Below are 8,267 nucleotides of genomic sequence, written 5' to 3' on the forward strand. Positions count from 1 at the left end.
ATCGTTTTTGGGCGCATTGAATTGAGATACTGTGAAGTAGGTCAACTCGTTCTACATGGCAATTTTATGTGAAATATGCAGAATTTATACGCAAACGCGACCTCTGCCAGTCAAGAGCCTGCTCAGCCATTTGCACTTGCATCGACAGATATTGTTGGATCATAATTTTTCAAATGGTTTCTTTTCTTTTTTTTCATTGCGTAATACAGTGGGGATAATGTCAAATTTAGATAGTTGGATTAATTTCGGGAATAAAAACAATGTAATGTAAATGATTTGTAAAAGTTTTAATTCTGTAAATTTTCCAATGTTTATAAGCTGTACTTTACATTCTATATTCATATTATAACTTTGAAACATTTTATCGTCCAACTATTCTAATTTTGAGAAATTCGGGAACAAATTTTGTCATCTATTGACACATTTTCCTTCTTCATAAAAGCAATACCCCAAGAAGTACTTTACAAAATGTGCACGCGAGGCCATTCAGTTCATATTGATTGTTCCATGTAGTTCAGATTTCAGTTAGTCAAGCACCATGCACAGCACTCTGCCACTCGTAAAGTACAAAAATATGTCACATAAAAAATATGCAGCTTTCCAAGTCTTCATGGTGACCAAACACACGGTGATGCGGTGGTACATTAAGCAATGGCATTCTCCGTATGATCAAATTCCATAATCCAGGAAAAAATCCTTCTTCGGCCAAGCGGAATCACTGGATAGTACAATATATTTTAATGTTCTGAGCGTTCTCAGCTCATGCACGACGTCTTCAAGACGTGTCATCTTCGCTCATGAGATCACGATGATACAATTTACATCTTCACAACTTAAGAGAGACTAACGAACACTTGATGTGCACTATAAGGCAATGCGATGAACCGATAAACCAGTTAAACAGTTATACGAAGCACAGTAGGCTTGTTCAATGAAATGTGTATTATTTCAACATGATTGACAATCATTTCATTGTTCTTAAAAAAGTCTTAAGAGATGTCGCATTTCAAAGAAAACAACTGAATAGCCGTAAATTTTATATTTTCTGTACTTTTAGTTCCAGAAAACAAGCACATTTATGATTTATTCTTCTCCCTCAAGTATGTTGCGGAACAAAGTGTAAGCCTCGCAAACACACACTGTGTGCAATATGCAATATCATATCGCTTGTAATCATTGTGGACAAATAAAGACAGCCTACAGTAAACTTCAGAAGCCAACAATAACATTGAATACAATTCCACAAACGGAGCTAAAATTGCAAATTTAAACTTATAGTATTTTAACATAGCATTGGGGTAGAACAACAAACCGAATTTTACAATCGGGATATAATACTGGAAAATTATCAAAAGTGAGAAATAAGAGAGCTATATAATGAATAAGGCACATGTTTTATCTGCGTGCAGCAATTAATTTTCTGTAAATTACGTCATATGGTCGAACTGTCCTTGGCCACTGTTTTACTACGTCTGGCCTCAAAGTGCGACTAATTTCTTCAAGATGATGCAACAAGTCTGTTCAGGGAGAGACGTTTTAGCAGATGATTACATTTCCGATCCTCCAAGATGGACGATAGTGTAGTTCTAAATATTTCAAGCACACGTCATGAAAAAACCGGGTTGTGTGAGAAATCGTGATTGTATGTGATCGACCAGGCAGACTACCCATCAACGAGTGCCTGTGACCAATATCAGTGAGGTTGATTGTCAGAGTCTTTCGGCGCATTGGATGCAGACAGAGGAAGGTCACCTCGTAGTCTGCATGGAGACAACAACTAATTTGCAGTAGTATTGCGTTGTATAATGATGTGACCTCTCTGATCGATATTGCGAATTAAAGTTAACATCCTTTCTGAGAAAGGTAAATACTTTAAACAATTAATTTTTCAGATACCAGGTTTAAGATTGTTGACGATTTTAACATGTAGATCTCTAACACGTCAAGTTAATGCGTGTTTCCGTGGCAGTGAATGTAATAATATAACAGCCTATTGTGGTATGTCGTCCCAAGCATGCACGTACCTTCCATCTCCGGTCACTGTAATTCAGAGTTATCAATATTTATTTGTTGATTCCTGGGGCGAGTCTTTGAAAATTTTGAGAAATTTGTCATTTTGCTTGCTCAATGATTGTCACAACCACTGTAATAATGTCCCTAATACACCCATCTGGCTACAATTTCAACATCAGTAACTTTACCTGTCTCGTTCTTTAATTTGTCTGAAGGCTGTGTTCAAATGCAATATTATTGTAACACACCTCATCCGCAGTCTGTATTGAACACGTTGTATGATTTGTTGGCCTTCAGAAACAATACTGTGCGTGATCCGATGAATGTAATCAATACTGGCAAGGTCACCTTCAATTCGCTATTTTGACCATGTTTTGTTCGATGAGAGTAAATTTATGTTCTTTACCGACATAAGCACAATCTAAGATATGTTTCCGAATGCTAATATTCTCTGTATTGTGTCAGCGATGTAGGCCCCTATATAGTTTATATTAACGCAGGCCCCTATATAGTTTATATTAACGCATCGGACGCTCTGTACGGCTTGTGGAGGTTGTTGCGCTGTCTGTTGGTTTATTTTACAATCACGAAAACTGCTTTTGTATTTCAGTCTGTGGCCTCGTTCTCATCAACGTTCCTGGACGTGGACTAGAACGGTTTGCGTAATCCTTCCAGACTGACCTCGGTCACTTGGTTTTTCTCGGTAGCAGTTACTGGCTGGGTCATCGCGTTTACCCAACGATCTCTGCAACAACCTGCAAGAATACATTGCTTCAATTTGCTTTCGATTTACTTTGTTTTGATATTCATATGCCTACAGACTTGGGGTAAGTCTATAGTCTACCGTAAACCGCTCATCGACTGAGCAGAATTTTTGCGATCTTGCGTTCTACATCCGTGCATATGATGGAAGTGGTCACTGTTGCTTCTCAGGTAGGATACAAATCTTATCACTCAGCAAAAAATATATACTACAAATTGGTAAACAGCCATTGTGATAGTGATGTTGTCGGTTGGCCGTCCTTGATGAAGAACGAAACACGATAATTGTCGATGATCGAGCGGGTCGAGTTGTCACGATATAGACCGTGACATAGCGTAAGGGGTGGCAGACGATGTGCGATGTCTATACACACTCGTATTTATACATCTCTCAATCACTCCATCCGTCCACCCATTCGCCCGTCTGTCCATCTGTCCGATAGCCCTCAGGTCGTCGACAGAGGGGCTATGACTCAGTCCCTCATGAGTTGAGGAACTGTGGTTATGAGCACTAGTACTAGCTTCGAGCTCCGCTTTGTGATTTTCATGTTGAACTAGATTGAACGGTCGATACCGTTCAAGATTCGCTGATATTTTGCATACATTTACCGACACCACTGATTGTCCTTGGGTCGCAGCCATGGAAAGCCTTGTTTTGTCTATGAAGGGCAATGACCTGCGTTATTCATGAAAATTAATCCCGAGCCTTACTCGTGAAATATTTACCAACAAGCCAAAATATTCAAAGACGGTAGTAGTAATCCGTTCTTTGTAACGTACATGGGCTTAGGCCTAGTAGATTGCACTGCACATTCGAATTAACATCACATAATGGACAATAGAGCAAAATCTCGACGAGCTTTTAATACCTTTTCTATTTGAGCTTAATCTTTTCTATTTGGCTAAAACTGCTTTCAACTTGTCGGTATTTTCCTGAACCTTTATAATTTTCCTCATTTTTTGAATCCATCTCAGTGTGTAAACAAAATCAAATTACTCCAAAATTGAACGAAAGAGTGAAACAGGGGTATTTTAATACATGAACGTGACCTTGAAGAATACAAAAACCAACAAATTTCGTCTGGTTTTCGATGCATGGCTGTAATTGCTGTCCATTACTTCCAGATATATGTCAATACATGTACTGATAATTACAATCGCAGCGGAAAGACGTTTTAGCACACGTAGGCTACTATTCTCAAATTTACCGAGCAGATGAAACTGTGACAGTGATTGTTCTACGCTATCCTTCTGAATGCTATATATTATGGTCTTTTGTTAGAAAAATAAGTTGTGTTTTGAATCAAAGTGTAAACTTGATTGTTTCCATAACTGCTGGGTTTTTTTTAATTTTTCGATGCCAAGGTCTCGATAAAGGTACACTTCTTTTCATAACATAAGCACATCTGCCACCGGTTATCATGGCGGAGAAGAGAAGTAGAGAGGATGATCATTCCCTGTTCCTTATCTTCGCCGAACCAGAACAGCGGCAATTTTACTGTCGTCACTCTGCTGGGTAAGCCCACAAGTTGCTGAGTATTCCCAATATCTGTATTCAACACAGTAAAATTTTCATAAAATTTTGTTTCAATAAACAAAGTTTTTATTCGTAGAAAAGAGTGTTGAAATATGCTAGACTTACCAATACAATCCATTGTGTCAAATATACAATGTTTTAGGTTGACAAAGATTTTTAGTCACAACTTAAAGTTCAGCTTTCGACAATATTTGATAAATCACGCGTATATATAAGCTATGTCGGCATTGAAGCTAGAACGCGCCTTTGAAACAGATAGTTTGACTCTCAAATTTTTACAATTCTTTACTAATCTACCTTTTGTTGGAGCGCATTGTAAGGCTCATGGAGAAAAAAAATATTTCATCTTCTGAGTTTTTCGAAAGTCGAAAATTTTGTAGGGATTGCAGCCATGATCTTGAATTTGAAATATCAGTAAATGTTGGTTGATTTTTTCTCTTGTACCAAAATGTGCTTCCCAATTTTATTCTTGATTAGGCTTATGGAATAGAATTGTATTTTAGAAACTAAACAAACGCTGGAAAAAAAATTCGAGCAATGGGATTAATCAACGCGCCTTATTGACACCGCTAACACATAAACCAAATACAAATGTAACGCCCCATTCACAACCACGCGCATGCCTCTCCTGTTCAAGAGACTGGTTTGAAGTTATTTACATGAGAGAATCAAATGTAGGCCAGCATTTGACAGAAATATCCATAATCAACCCAAATTAACCAGCTCTTTTGTTTGTGAATTTTCCTATTTGTTTTACAAGGATTAAGGTATCTCAATGCCAAGACTACCAAAACTACAAGGGCATGTTGGGACAAAATACGTCACAACAGAATACCTTCTCTGGCTCTCACTGACCGCAGTGTTGGTTTTACCTTTATTTTCTTCATCTCCATTTTCTTACTTTATAGGGTTTAGGAATCTCTATACCGGGATTAAGTCTTCTAGAACTTCAACGACAAGTCGGTGCGTCTTTACAGGAGATCACCCTCTCACTCACTGCACGCAGTATAGGTCACCTCATCGGTTCCTTTGCATCCGCGGTTTTGTTACGATCGAATTGAAAACAACTTCGTTCTTGCTTCGGCTCTTTTCGGAGCGGGGGCCGTCGGTGCTATCATCCCTTGGTTGCAGGATTATATCCTTCTGTTGACGACGATGGCGATATGGGGAGTGTGTACGGGATACGTTGATACAGGTAAATGGCCGTTCATGCGAGCATGACAAACGAAACGTGTTGCTTCCGAGGGAGGGCGTGTAGTTCTATTGTGTTTATCGAGTGCAAATTCGCTCTGACGTCAAAGATGTCCATAGAGACCATAGGCCTACATGTACCCCATATTCAATAACTTTTCCTCTTTTACTCTTGAATGCTAGTTGTTCAAAATCTGTAGGAAGAGTAAATTCCAATTAACGTATTTCAATAATGTATCATGTTTAGTGAAAGTTAAAGGTATACTGTCACCTGTTCCAATTTTGCCACAGTTACCATGGAAAGAGAAAATCTAACAATCACAGAGTTTCAGCGGGTGGCCGCTTTATAAAAACAGCGCCCTCACGTGGGCATTTTGAATGCCAAGGAATGCTCCTTTGACCATATATGGGCATATTTAGATCACAGGTGACTGTATACCCTAAACAAATCACGATTTCGTCGTTGAATTTTACAATATTCAAACGGTCGTTTAGGTATTACGGAACGCTTTAAAGTAAACCTTTATGGCTATTTGTTTGAGTCCTGACGTAAATTAATTTTTCAAACAGCTATTTCGCTTCGTGTGACAAGTAAATCCTCGATATAATTTTAAGATGGCTTGCACAAAACACATCGTATTTTGTTTAAAATCACTTTTTTGCAAGATTCAATCGAGTTTCATTAATTAATTTGATAAGCCAAGATCAAAATGTTGTTCGGGCTACCTTTTAGCATGAGAATCAGTTAAAAGAAGTGAAAATGTATGCAAATTCATGCTAATCACCATATTTCTTGGCTTTTACCTCCTATTTTGAGCATTTCAAAATCATTTAACCCTACTCTGGCTGCGTCAGATTATGTCCAATTTTCACAATATGTTCTTACAATACTACAGCAAAAAAAGTAATTTCATTCGCAATAAAGACCTTAATTTTGAATAAGAGTCATTTCAGTTTTGCTTCGCACAATGTTATTACCTTTTTGAATGTCAGTCTTTTAACCCCTTGCACGTAAGAAAGAGAACAGATAATGCAAAACAAATTTTTGAACACAAACTCTAGTCCAAAAACGAATTTTAATTTCATGAAATAGTCTCATTTTTTTCTTAAATTGATCTTAATCATTGAATACCAAATTTGAGGATCCCGACCCAAAATATGTACCCCTTTATCTTTCAAGTAAACTATTGATACCGCTCTATTTAAACTTTAGATTTTTTAGAATATATAGTATCAGGTGGTTTCATGTCGTCTTTGGTAAGTAATAGGAGCAAATGTTGCACGTTCAATTAATCTGGTTGCTATATTTTTGAAGGAAACAACTTCCTATCACTTGGTCTGTGGGGAAAGAAGGCAGGTCCCGTACTCCAAGCAGGGAACATGCTGGTTGCAGCTGGCGGGCTCGTTGTATCGCTGGTAGTTGGACCATTTCTGACGACAACACCTGATTCCTCTGACGGCAACATAACGATGATGAACAGAACTTTCAACCACAGCGTTGAAGATTATGTGATTATGAACCAAACGGAATATCATCCACTAACGATACCAGAGCACCATTATTCTAATCCAGTCCTATGAGACCACATCCCTGATTTGGATTCCTTATTCCATCATGTCAGGAATATTTATTTTGGTTTCTTGTATGTACTTCGGGTTGTATGCTCGACTTGCCAACCCTATAATGATAAGTTCTGACAAAAAGATCTGGCAACGAAACATCGTTTCACGGACAGGAACGAAACTTTTCGTTTTCGCATTGTGTTACTCAGCATTCTTTATGTCTATTTGTTCGTGTATGCCGGGAATGAAGCTATTTTCGTCGGGTTTCTCTACACTTTTGCGATAAAATGCGATGTGGAATTCAGCCCACAGATCGCAAGCTTACTGACGACTGTATATTGGAGTGGAGTTGTCTTGTCGAGGGGTGTCGCCATTTTGATTTCCCGAGTCCTTCATCCACGAACGATGTTGATCATTGATCTGTCGGGCTGTACGTTGGCGGCGCTGTTGTTATCACTCTGGGTAACCAGTAGTGGAGTTATACTCTTCTGCGGGGCTATTCTCATGGGGATATCAGTGGGGTCTGCTTGGGCAGCTGCCTGCACGTGGGCTGAAAGAAATATCAGAATCAACGGTCAAGTTACAGGAATGTTCCTGGTGGCGCTGTCGCTTGCCTATTTACTCTACCCATGATTATGGGTATTAAAATCACCATTTACTCAATTGTATCAGTGATGTATTTTCTTTCAGCTTTAAGTGTAGCATCTCTCCTAATGTTTGTCTTGCTACAGATCATAGCATCAAAGTGCCGAAACATAGGTACCTCTGAAAAGAAGAGGGAAAAAATATATAAGATTGTGGCCAGGGATATAGTCGACATACCCAAGGAAATGTGCGATGTTTAGATCCTAATGATGCTTGCTTCTCTTTGTTGATCGATTCCTGAAATTTAAATCTGTGTCTTTATGTCTCCATAGAAGATCAAAACACAATAATTGACAATGTGTCATTTATTTTAATTTCACTTAAGGTGGTATAAGACTTGAAAATGAAAGACTTAAACTTTTGCTCAAATTTCCTTTCAACCATTCTCTCATCAAATCAGAAATAACAATCAGGGGTCATCGCGTAAATTTTGGTTCCAGCGAGACAAATTGCCTGAATATGATAAACTGCTTGAAGTTAAGATTCAGAGTGATTTATCATGGACATTACTTGTTGATAGTGTTGTGAAAAAATAAATAGTAAGGCCAGAGGGGAA

The 8,267-nt window shown here is 38.3% G+C and overlaps 1 long non-coding RNA gene across 1 annotated transcript; it reads left to right on the top strand.

The window, feature by feature from the left end:
• Positions 1-4,145: 4,145 nt before the first annotated feature.
• Positions 4,146-7,822, top strand: LOC139136256 (uncharacterized). Its single transcript, XR_011553175.1, has 3 exons — positions 4,146-4,291; positions 5,221-5,507; positions 6,819-7,822. It is a non-coding gene; the product is annotated as an uncharacterized lncRNA (long non-coding RNA).
• The last annotated feature ends 445 nt before the right edge of the window (positions 7,823-8,267 follow it).

This window comes from Ptychodera flava, chromosome 7, assembly GCF_041260155.1.
Source record: "Ptychodera flava strain L36383 chromosome 7, AS_Pfla_20210202, whole genome shotgun sequence".
In the NCBI taxonomy this organism is placed as follows: Eukaryota; Metazoa; Hemichordata; class Enteropneusta; family Ptychoderidae; genus Ptychodera; species Ptychodera flava.